Source organism: Poeciliopsis prolifica, unplaced genomic scaffold (assembly GCF_027474105.1).
Source record: "Poeciliopsis prolifica strain line A6 unplaced genomic scaffold, Auburn_PproV2 SCAFFOLD006, whole genome shotgun sequence".
NCBI classification, from domain to species: domain Eukaryota; kingdom Metazoa; phylum Chordata; class Actinopteri; order Cyprinodontiformes; family Poeciliidae; genus Poeciliopsis; species Poeciliopsis prolifica.
Genome location: NW_026562381.1, coordinates 4,677,048 through 4,690,358, shown reverse-complemented (window position 1 = coordinate 4,690,358; position 13,311 = coordinate 4,677,048). Strand labels below are relative to the sequence as shown.

At 36.1% G+C, this 13,311-nt stretch overlaps 1 pseudogene; it reads right to left on the bottom strand.

Annotated features, from left to right (window-relative positions):
- The window catches only part of LOC129360518 (5-hydroxytryptamine receptor 4-like), a 133,124-nt pseudogene extending 122,033 nt beyond the window's left edge, over window positions 1–11,091 (bottom strand).
- Between the last annotated feature and the right edge of the window lie 2,220 nt (window positions 11,092–13,311).

The window sequence follows — 13,311 nt, the reverse complement described above, 5'->3', positions numbered from 1 at the left end:
CTAAATAGTTAAATTAAACTTTAATTAATCTGAGGTATTTTTCACCTGAGGTTTTTTTGAAGGGATAGAGTGACTCCAATACAATATTACTCTTACATTTTATAATTGTATCATCTTTGGACAAAGCAACAGATCCGCCCACATTGACTGGATTTGAAATTGAACTTGTCTGAAGAAAATTTTAAAAAGTTGCAAGGGAATTATCTTTTAAGCCTTCAACAAAGGCAATAGTAGCCACACACGGGGAAAAAAACTCTATCATGCTTTTTGCATTTTTATGCTCTGACTCCATGTCTACGCCATGCTTAGAGCATCAGTCTTGTGAAGTTTTGTTGTTTTTTTTCCCACTGCATCTGACAGCATAGCCTTAACTGCATAGCCTAAACCCAACCAGCACAGCTTTCACTTTCAATCACATTTAATTCTAGGATTAAATGTGTTCCTCTGTGTTTCAGATTGGATTCCCATTTTGAACTGGACTCTCATAGCTGCCATAATTCTTTTGCACACATAAATTATTTGGCATGAACTTTGCAACTGCTTGGCCTCCGAGGACAGAGTGTGCAAACTATCAAACTCAGAGTGCTTCTCTAAAACAACAGACCTGCAACAGCATTTATGAAATTCCTAATGTCTTAAACAAATTGCACCAGTTCACAAGGTTAATGCTTTGATTGCTTGCATCTCTACACAAAATGTCACTTAGGACATTTGTTCAAGATATAGTTTCCCTGGAGACAAAAAACAAATGCATCCATGATATAGAAAAAAGTTTTGTACAGCATACTTTTCATATATTAGATATTCAAATACATATTAAATATATGAAAAGTTTGCTAGGAATTGGAGAACATTTTGTAACAATCTATAAACAAACTATTTAACTACGTAAATGTGTTTCAGATGACCAAAATTAAAAGTGTATGTTGGTTTACTTCTACTTCTATGCTGCTTGTCCTCTGTGTCTGCCTTTGTAGGTTTGTATTTCTCTTTATGTCTCTTTTCTTTGCCTTTCAATGAATTCAGATGCATTGTGTAGGTTTTCCAAACATTTTAGCTTTAGATCAATGCTTCTCATTGTTGTTTTTTTCCTCTCTGAGTGACATACATGTTCTGTATTTTTCACAGGCTCTTCTGGTTTTCTCCTTTTCAATATTTTTTGATGCTGGCCATATTTTAGCTGGTGGTGGGACTCTAAAAACATATTGACACAATAAGCATTCTCAATTAAAAAAAACATTTTTGATGCTAAATCATTGAATAAAAAAGAAATCACATAAGAACAACATCAAAGATGTTTATTAATTTTAATCTGTTATTTAGGTCATTCAACCATCAGATTGGTACAAAGTGCTATATACATATTAGCTTTCCTTAACTTATTTGAAAACTTTTTGATTCTGACATCAGCATCAGGGACATTTGTCCTGCTGGAACAGGTTGTGCATTGTGGTGGTAATTGAGCCTTTAATAGCTTTGAACAGGACAAGTAATTTCCAGGATCATTCCAGGTCATTTTTTGAAGAAATAATTAACCCTTGCTGGGCCAAGAGAAGCAAACGTGTCACCCATCGTTGTTGTTTGCATTTGTTGTTTGTGTGTCACGTTTATACCAGAAACAGACAAAAGCTCCACTCTGACCTTTTGCATGTAAAAATATGCAATTAATTGAGATAAGATTTTGAACATCTTAACATCTATGTGATGAATTATTTAAAATCCAAAGCCTAGTTTTCACATGTAATAAAGCAAGGTTTGCATTCTGTAATATCTGGCATAAAACACATTGTACAGCATAGAATAATCCCAAAGCCAAGAAAAGTTAAGGTTTTCAGCTGGCCTAGTCAAAGTCTAAAATCAAATGCCATTAGTAAATTAAAACATATCAGCAGTGCAAAGGCTTTTACAGCTGGCATTGCCACTAATCGCAGAAAAAAATAAATTCATTGGTTTGGTAACTTTTTTCCCGTATGAAGTGCATTCATCATTTGAAAACTGTCCTTTGTTTTTTCTAACCCTTGACTGATCAGGATTAAAAATAGCAGCCAACAAATACCACGTTCCAAACGAGCTGCTATATTATGATATATGTTTTGCATATTTCTTTCACTTCAGCTACTTGCACAATAAAACTGTGAATGATAGCTTTCTACAGTGAACATCTGCATTCTTCCATTTCACTTCTGACAATAATTCAAGCAGTTATAACCCAGATCATTCATGCGTTGGAACAGATGCTCCGGCAAAAAGCAAAAAGCTTGACTACTTGATAATTGTGTTTACATGTTGCAAGTATTAGAGCATAAGATATATTACTTTTATAATTTATGCCTGGGCCATTTAAGTCCCATCTGTATACATTAGTTCTGAAAACATTTACAAAAATATGTCTGGAGGTATGTTTATAAAAGTGTCTCGCAGCTTACATGCAACTTTTGAAGTGTTTTGTAGTGGCTCACCTACGCTTCACACATTTCATCCAGAGTGCTCCAAAGAACATATAATGGCTGTAAGTGGCTCCACGCAGAACATAAAGGTTTTCTGTCATGTTCTGTTTATATTTCTATGACTTAATGTCCTGGTTATGCCTTGAACAGGAGCTATATTAAAAAAAAGAAAAAAAATCTTAATTTTCTGCAGTTTTTTTCTAATGCATTATGTTGGGGAGCTTTGATTCAGATTCGTTATACTAGGCATTGAGTGTGGCTCATTGAGGCTCCATTCAGAGGCCAATCTGACAGCCATTGAATAGAGCTAATTACCCCTATTCAGCTGCTCTAATACAGACAACAGAGGACCAGGGAGAGAGTTTAACATTTTGACTCTGCTCAACAACATGCAAATCGCATCCTCTGCATGTGAAGCTGTAGTGAACGTTAATCAGAAGATTACCGCTAGTATCTCAAGCTAAATCTTGGCAAAATCGATTTATCACATTTACAAATCCTCAAATGACACGTTTAAATTATGTTCTCGGTTTGATTAAGTTGTGATTTTGGCCAGTGGCTCCAGGGAGTTTTAATCTTTTCATCAAGCATAACATATTCAAGCTAACTCAGAGATGATAGAAAGAGGAAGTGGTTATTTATCTTCTCAAAAACACATCAGAGATGTTCAGCCATGTAACAATTTGGTGATTGTGGGAATCTGGCCTAGTGTTCCACTCAAAACAGTGCAACATGTATTACATCTTAAATGTTTTAGCTGGGCCAAGTGATGTAATGCACATATTGTGTTTACTATTTTTAGCATTTTTTTGTTTCTACAAAAAAAAACCTCTTCTGTCACTTTTGTGACACCAGCATGTTTTATGTTAGTGTTCATGAGAAGTCTGTACATTTTCAGGTGTACCAAACAATCAGATTAATGATTTTATGTTAAAAATTAATTTGCCCCAGTTTTCTACCAGTTCTTTGTACCTTTTGCAGAATTTCAGTCTGCCTTTGATGTTTGTCTTAGAGATGGCTGTTCTGCTTTTCTTTCTGTTCCATGACTGCCCTCCAAAAGTCTTTTACTTATTGTGCATGCAAATTGTTTTATGTCCCCCTGATGCCAATGCTGAGCAAGCTTTACATTAATGGTATTATTATTCCAAAGCAAACTACTCAGAAGGAGACTGCATTGGTGCTCGTTGATCGGTCCAGTTTGATTAAGTTGTGATTTTGGCCAGTGGCTCCACTGGCCAAAACACAATGTAAAGTCTTCTTCATTGCAACTGCAATGCTCTTCTTGAATTCCTTTGAGAATCTGGAAAACCGTTCGTGGAAATACAGTGTTAGTAAAATTAACCCTATACATTATTGTTGTATCATGAATCTGGATTATTTTTAGAGTGTAGTGTTATTCTTTTAAAAAAAGTGCTTAAATTAAATTCATGTCCCATTTCATATGACGCTTTTTAATTACACACACACAAAACAAGAATGACTTGCATAATTTTTAAGAAAAAGTCAGGATTGTCTTCTATGTTTGCAGGTAATGACATTTCACTCAAAATATTTGTTGTGAAATCTGGAAATATTCTGAAGAAATACTTCCAAGAAAAACTAAGCTAGTATTAATCCATTCAATATTTCAATGAAATCCCGTTAATTAAGTACACTTAACAAAACATTCTGGTATTTTAAATGTTCTACATTTCTGATGCACTTCGGTGCTTTCATTATGTGTTTCTCTACAGCAAAATGATAAATGGTTGATAAGAGTATAAGTACATTGTCAGTGCATTACAGGCAGAAATAATCTCAACTACATGGACTAGTTTAATGAGCAAAAACAGTTTTCCCAGCAATGTAATCAAACTAAACAAATGATGTTCAAAAGTGGGAGAATTCCAGCAGCCTTGTTGATGTTAATCTAAATTATATAGCTTGTATGCATTCATAATTTCTCAGAAGCATTAATCATATTTATTTAAATTTCAGAGAATATCCTTACTCAACCTTTTCACTACTGGTAGAAGTTTGCTGTTAGTATCATGCTTGTTCATCATCACATCATTAAAAGGACAAACGACAATAGAAGTATGGCAAAAATCTGAATTTTCCACCAAAAGAAAACTGAACAGCCTGGAGAATAGAATCAATCCATTCATAGGTTGCGTTGGAGCCGAGATTGGTCTCATTTCTCTCATATCTGCAATGCTTCTGACAGACTCTAAACTGGGACTGCTAGGCTTAATGGGAATGTCTCTGTAGCCTTCTTGCTCTCTGGTGAGACACATTATTGTTTTGCCATGAGCATCCACCCTTCGCTGCTCTAGGAAATAACTGCACTCTTGGCGACTGGAGCGATAATAATGGTCACTCAGACAATGGCACAGAAAGGATTGTATGCTACATTTGCTACTGTGAAGCCAATCCTCTCTCTTCTATCAGATTTCAAGAAAGCAGTCAACACAAACACTAAACTTCTACTAAATTCATTCCAACTTTTTTTTTTGCTCAATTTCCTTTCTGTATTTTGTCTAAAAACCAGATAAAAACACGTCTCATTGTCTATATAAAGGAATAAAGGAGCTGATTTGTAAAAGATTGGCAAAAAAAACTCAAATCATTTGACATATTAGCTTGTTCTTTTATTTTTTGAACAATTTAATATTGGGTTGTCACTTTTAAAAAAATGTCCCCCATAAAATATTTTAAGCCACTGTATTGCAAAAACTTTAGGTAAGAATAATGTATATTATGTTTTCACATGGATTTAAAAATCAATTGCACCTATTGAGGACCAAAGCGCATTTTCTTTGCAAGCAGTAAGCTATATATATTTTTTTTTTTTCAACTGGACTTTAAATGTCAATATATTTACAAGCTTCATTCTGTTGATGATGATTTTTATATTATATTGTATTTTTGTTGATGGCAGCATTTCACTTTGACTCATCAAAATAAAGTGTAAAGTTGTTTAGATTGTGTTAATAACTTCTACACATCTTGAAGTGCAGAATGCCAACAGTTTAAAGTGAAGATTTTGTTGAATTTTCACCCCTTTAAGATCTCACAGAATATGCATTTAAGAGAACCCTGAATTGTATAAAGTTAAACCTGATGGGAGCTATTGCAAAATTACTCAAATTTCTGATCACAAAACTCCCTTCATATTCTTGTCACCTATATGGGTCGTGCCAATGAAATCCTGGCAGGTGCTGAAAATGCATTTTATCAAAGTGCAGACACTGCAGTTGATTGTGAATTTAATGCAGTAGATTAACCAGAGTAGCTCCTTGGGACACAGCAGATGTAGTGCCAGATGTGTTACACAGAATTGTCATAGAAATATAGAATTGCAGTTAAGACATTGGTATGTGGGAAGTAAAGAAAGTGACTATTGATCCTGTGCAGATAGTCAATTATTTATGTTTCCACCAGAATAAGCAACTGACTCCTTCCTCATATCAGTGTCTTTCCTCCACGATGCATTTAAAATGCAAGCCTCTAATTATTTATATCTCCATTTTGAAGCAAAATAAGCAGCAAAAAATGATAAATGGGCTATACTTGTATAACTCTTTCATATCCAGAGGATCCCAAAGTGTGTCACACTACAGTCAGTAATTCACATATTTCTACACTGCAAGTAGAAAGCTACTGGATAATAGCCACAGCTGGTCTGGGGCAGTCTGTCAGACCCGAGCCTCATATCAGGGTGAGGTTGGCATGCACCAGCACCACCGGGCCCTCTGAAAACCACCAGCGGACAAGGCCAGTGAAGTATATGCAAAAGACACAACAACGGAGACAGATGGAGCAGAGATTCAAACCAGCAACCCACCGATTATGGGGCAAGCTCCTATCACTGTTATCACCAACAATAACAAAGCAAAATCTTTGTCAGGTTTGTCACAGAGTGACTGGCATTGAAAATTATTGATAATTCAGCAATAGACCACAACCTTTGTTTATTAAACCTTGGGCCTCACCCTCCACAGCAGAACTGTTAAAAAACAAATTATTGTAAAATTTAAGTCAAAATATAACAACAAAAAGGCATTTTCCTTTTCAATGGAAGATTTTTCCTCACAAATTTGGCAAAACGAGATGTCTCCTTGACTTGAAAGTTTGTGGCAGAGTTTAAAATGAAACCGTGAAAGAGACAGAAACAGTGCCACCCACCCACACTGGAGGCAACAAACATGAGCTCACTGTCAAACTGAACAATAAAAGAACTGGAATCAAGACTACTTTTATCAGTCTTTTGTGATGACATTTCAACCCACCCATTCCTGCAAACATCTACCAACTTCAGATAAAGTTTTTATCTGTGCACTCCAAAAAATTGAGTTACAAGAGAAATGTTCCAGGAGTTGCTTGATGTGAAAATACAATTGCTCAAAACCCCAATTTTCAACCCAAGAAATAACTACTATGTTTTAATGTACTACTAGCACTTTAAATGCATATTGTTACATCTGCACGCAAAGAAAGTATTTTGTATAATGAGACAGTATACTGAGACAGACTCTTCTGTTACCATTACTGCTGTGCTGGTCGCAACTTTGTCAGATCAACCCCAAAAAATTGATCAGAAAAATAAACTATTAATTTATTCCTACTGAAAACCTTCTTTATATTGTAAAATTCCTTAAACAAGAGAGCGATAAGGAAAGCAAGCAGCATATCTATAAACCAAACACAAGTTCATGTCAAACAAGACTCTTATTATATGAGAAATTGTGACTGCAGATGCAGCTGGTCAATTCACAGAAGGCCAAGCAGAAGCGGAGCTGATTAACACAAAAGTGAACAAGGAATCAGCAGAGATACAAAATAATACCCTTTTTTACGGCGGTCTCTGCGAGGAGGACACCTTAATACCAGTTTCTTTCAGCTGCATTTCCTCCTCAGTTCTGGGAAAAGTACTTAGGGCTTTAAAGCCATTTTTATGGTTTGTATATTCCATTTCCATATTGCATCATGGACTGCCACTTCAGTACAACATTCTCTCTCTTTTATTAATAATTTTGATATTCTGTGACGTCATGAACCATTTCTGTTTATTTGATGAAAAGCAGTAAATGTACCCTTCCTAAAGCCCTGCCCCATTTAAAATGTGTTAAGGTTTGTGCCAGAAAACCTAACAAATAAAATTAACTAAAATTCCACCAAGAGAAGTGGTAAAACTTTCAGTCAGACTGATGCCAGAAGCTAGTAGATGACTCAGCAAAAGATAGCGGGACTTGATAATTCACGCAAATCAAACATCAGGTTGGTATTATGCATGTAAGAAAATCTTTATCATAAACAGCATCACAAATGTCTTTCATAGCTGCAATATAAAGTCATTATCAAAACAAAGTAGGAGCATCATTGTATAAAGTCCACCACCAGTCACCATCTGCAGTGTTGTTGTGGCTCTCTCCAGCCTCGTTAGCCTCATATTTACATCATCTACCCTGCATGCAGAGTTATTCTGCCCCTTCATGTATGTAATAACAAACTACTGAGTGTCAGCACATTAACTGACATTCTGGACTTTCTGCCCTGCAATCAAAGTTTCTTGTTGTTCTATACAATGTGTACCAGACTGCATGTTACCAAACCACTTAGCATCAAACTATATTGACAGTTCTATACAACAACATGGTAACGCATCCTGGTTAAACCCTGTTGCTTCATACTGATTCCAGACAAACAATGTGCATTTTAGTATAAAGAGCAAATCGTTCCAACTTAAATCTTGCATGTTGATATAAATAAGATAAGAAAAACTGCATATCAGCATTCAGACTGATATGCAGCCAGAATGCTGATATGCAGTCTGTACAGTTTTTCATTTTCAAACACACGCACACACACGTGTACACACAACCATATTGCAGCTCTTTAGAGCTCTCCCCTAATTGAATTGAATTTATTTACTTTGCAGATGAATAACAGGAACAACTTTAGACACTCAATTAGTGGCTTTAAAATTCCTTCATCGTTCTTTTTGGGTATTAAAATCATAACCTGCCTCGGCAAAACCTGCCATCTTGTGACATAATTTACCATTTGTTGTAGATAAGTAGGGTAAGTTTGAGTTGTAGCTACTGTTTAGGGGCATGAAGACAAGGCATTATTGTTTACTTTGTCAATGAAGACTTTAGCTAGAAGAATATCCTCACCCACCACTGGAAGAACCAATGGTCTCCACATTGTAATAAAACATGTCAGTAACTAGATGTTAGGTTCAGGAATCATACTTTGACAGGATCAAAGGGGGCAAAGGCTTTTTAAAGCTTGATATTATGTTTTAATGTTGTTTCCTCATCAAAAACATACCTGGAATGTTGCTTTAATTCATGCATATTTGAGAAATACTTGAATCTCCTGTACCAGACATTCAGGGAATGGTTGATGAATAAAAATTACAGTCTTATGCCAACTACAACTCCATCTATATTTTCAACAAGCTTAGGTTTATTTGTAATAATGAATCACAAACATTACCCAACCAAAAACAAGCCAATAAAGGTTTTGCCACTGGAGATGCATCTGTATGTTTTCTGAGTGCGACCCATTGGCATCATCCCCACAGAAACAGACAGCCACTATACACAGCACTGTACTTTCCATAACTGCTTAGAATTCCCCTGCAGGGATTCAAAGGTGGATGCAGTATAAACTCTTACAGTGGGTCAGCTCATAGTTAACCACATAACATAAAACATTAAAAATTACAACAAAATGCCTCAAAGATTTTGCAGAGCACAATATTTCACTTAATTTTTATAGGCTGTCAAAAATAGATCTCTGTAAAATTTCACTTTTTTGCTATTTTCTGGAATATATTTGATGTCAAGATTTTTCATTTATTTAATTGCAAATATATATATTTTTTAAATGGCATAAAAATAGAAAATAGGAAGCTCATGGTACCAGTATGCCATCAGTAATTCACAAATGCCACAGCAAAGAATAGTTACAATAATGAATACAATCGCAGTCACATCTGATAACTGCAGCTGTTCTATATTGAACTGTGTCTAAGGGACTTTCACAATCAGATGCATTTATTGCAGAGCTGTCTCCTAAGCAAGAAAGGTAGAAAGTGGTAAATTTTCTTTGCTCAACAGTATCACATGAAAAACAAAATCTTGTCGAAGGAGATCTATCCCCTATACTAACTAACACCTGGAGTCATCTGTGTGTAAAATTGCAGTTTGGCTGCTCTCCAGCTCATCTAGAAGGGTTGTTCAGGGCAAGCTCCAGACTGTAAACTGTAAATTATAAAACTGTGATCCTCCAATCAACATCTGAGCCAATGAAACGACACATTGTACCTCAACCTTTGATCGATAGAAAATGGATTGTCTGCAGGATTAGACCATAAATATTACATAAAAGATTGCTATCACAGGCCTTCGCACAAGTCATTGTGAAAACGTTTGCACACAGAGAAGGCAAAACTGTTGTAAGAGAGTGATGAATTCCAACTATAAAATCACAGAACCTCATACTCAGTTTCTAAATAACATTTAAAAATGACTGACCTCCACAGCCCAAATTACCCACGTTTCATTCAAACGTGGGTAATTTCTTGTCAGCTTGACAATCAAAACTTGATGAATGCTCTACTGTAACCTGTCATGATCAAACTTGTAATACAATTCCAGCCAAATTACCTACACATTAAACTATCCATTACTCAAATGTTGAACATAATTGAAAATACTGGCTGTGACACGCATGTGACAGTTCACTCCGTCTATGTATCCACTTCCCTCCTTATCAATGGATCATTGATGCATTTAAAAGGGTAGCTACAAGTCCGCCTGGATGTGCAGTGATCAAATGTATGGAAAACGTGGAATTAGATTTAGACTGTTTTGGTGCATTTCACAGTGAAAGTGAAATGAAACTTGGCAACAAACACCACAACGTTGTGGGGGATTATCCACCAAATCCTTCTGAATAAAAAAAAAAAATACTTATGGATTATAAACACCTGAATTAGACCTGGTGAAACACAGAGGTATAAAAAAAAAAATTAAGAAATCAAATTTTCTGTATTCCTAATATCGTCATTCATTTGGGAATTCCGACACTCTAAAAGTGGTTGCACGACAGGTGGAGGTAACGCGTTCTTTGGTGTGTGAGCGACAGTTTATCTGAAGGGTTCACCTTTTCACGCAGAACATAAACAAACTGGAAGCGGGCACAGAAATGCCTGGCAGAAAGAAGTTCACTCACCATTTCTCTGTGAAGGCGCCGGGTCCCGAAAGCATGTCACGACACTAAATGCCCATGAGCCAAAACCCCGCTGCTCTTCAGTAAAACAACAAATAAGTCATAGAGAGAGCAAAACAAGAAAGAAACCGCCGACTGTAGTTGACGGTCGGGAATGCTCAGCTGAGTGGAAGGAGCGCAGCGCAGCAAAGACGAGTGGCGGAATTTGGAGACACGTCCGTGCGCAAAAAGCCGGCGAGCTGAAGAGCGCACTGCTGGCTGGGACTCTGGAGACAGGGGCACCCTGTAAAAAGAGGAGTGCAGAAACCACTCCAAAGAGTTGGAAGAACCTCGAACGCGGATTGTGTCCGGACAGTCTGCTGCGGAGGAGTTGACGCCGTTTCGCTTTGGGTGAACTCACAGCAGACATTAAACCGCTCCGGTCAAGTCCCTCCTCCTTTTTTCAGCCCTGAAGTAACGGAAGCACTCACTCGTTCTCGCAGTCTCCGTCACCGACACACTACATTTAACTAACACGATCCATTTGGCCGAGGCTGTCCCTGCTGACGCGCTACTGATTGAAATGACCTGTGCACGTGTATAGAGGCAACCTTTAACTTTCAATGAGTGCACAAGAAATGAATGATTTTTGTTGATCTTCAACAAAATGCAACTTTCTGTTAGTTTGTTCTCATGTGGCCAGCAGGCTGATTTTAGTCAGTGTCCAGAAAACCACACTTAGATGAAGCAGATAAATGAATAAAAAGTTAGATTGATTTTTTTGAATTCAGTTCAAAAAGAGAAACTTGTGTATTTTACAAAGTAACGTAGTTAACCATTTATGTTTGGTTCATTTATGGCCACAAGTGATTAAAAAAAACACACATTCAGTTTGTCAAAACATTTTAATTTAAGTTATTCAAATCTCATAAAAGTACAGACTTGGATTATGAAAAGTCATGCCATATTCTTAAACAGATTTGCTCATATTTAAAATTTTACAACTTTTTTATGACATGAAAAACTAAAGGAAAGAAAGAACAGAATTTTTTGCAGCACAGTCTACATTTTAATAGAAGAAATGTAAACCGTATGCAACCTATATATTGTATTTTATTTCTCATTCAAATATTGAAACGGACATAAAAGCCCTGGAAAAGAGTTGGCTTCCACAGAATGTTTGTCTCTTCAACAAAAATTCCAATAAACTTTTTCAAAATGCATTTCACAAGTTCTTGATAAACAGTAGTAGCAGTATTAAAAGTTTAAAAAGTTTCTCTAATAAGACGATGTCTAATTAGACATGTAATTATAATCACCCCAAACTTCCCTCCGGGCTTAAATTAAAGATAGCATTGCTCATTAGAGCATTTACATGCATTTAAAAGCATCTTATTAACATTTCCCCTTTTTTTATTCTCAGCAGGAACTTTGACACCTTTTGCAGATCAAAGTCAGTGCGGTTTCTCCTTCAGTTTTAGTTCAGCCTTGCCTGAACACCAGGTGGCACAGTGTGTTAGACTTTGAAAAAAAAACAGTATTTTACATTTAATCCTATGCCAAACATGCTAAGAGAATACTGATTAAGCAATGTGGGGCAAGAGGAGACTTTAGTAATGAGGCACAACTTAAAAACTTTATAGATCCTGGTTTGAATCCTTAGGTTTAGTATTTTTACTTGATTACATTGCTGTAACTTTCTTTTCAAGGTCTGTTGTTAAGAGTCACTGAAATCATAAGAAAACATCTTTGATACTTGAAAATTAAGTGAATGTCCTTGTGTCTATCCAGAGGTATTATAAGATGAAAGCAAGATCTGAACAGGTCAGGTTAAAAGAAGTTGGAAAGAAAGGTTCCCTCCCTCTTATCATAAACTGTTGAACCCTAACCCATCTCCGGCTCATTAGTCCCAGTTTCTTCCTGGCATCTGGCCAATCTTTATCTCCTACTCACTTCTCCATCCAACATAATTTATGGTGTGAACAGATCTGATCTATGTTACCCTCTCAGTGTGTCTTTTAACTCCATCCAAATATTTGTTTGTATTATTTTTTCAGGAAACTAATAAAATCAAAACTAAACTGTATCTGCAATGCATGGTTGAACAACTTAATTTAACTGGTTGCACATGAATGTAATTTAGTGCAAAAGCCTAAATGTAATAACAACATGCAACAATTTGTCATGTTATATGTGACAAAAATATCTCCTTGTTTAGGCCAAACAGTAACAGTTCTACCCAATGACAAATAATACTCTGTCAAGTTTTGTCAAAAGATTTGATCAGTGATGTCTACTGGATGATGGAAGGAGAAATAACTCAAGGCCAATTCATTGTCCCACCTACAATTTACCCCTTAGAGATAGCAAAAAATAACCTCTACTAACAAGCAGCAAAAGCCTCCTCCTCTCACTCTGAATCACAATCTCATTTTCGCCAAATCCATCTAAAAATAATTTCAAAAAGGCTTTTTTTCAAGCACTGATGTGACAGCAATTTGGAAAAATAAACTTATTTAAACAACAACAACTTACATTTTTGCCATTTAGAGTGCACAGCATGCACATATATTATTTTCAATGTAACAAATACACATTTTGCAATGTAAAAATAAGTCACATTGGTTTTAAGGCAAACCAACATTTCTCAGGGAATATAGAT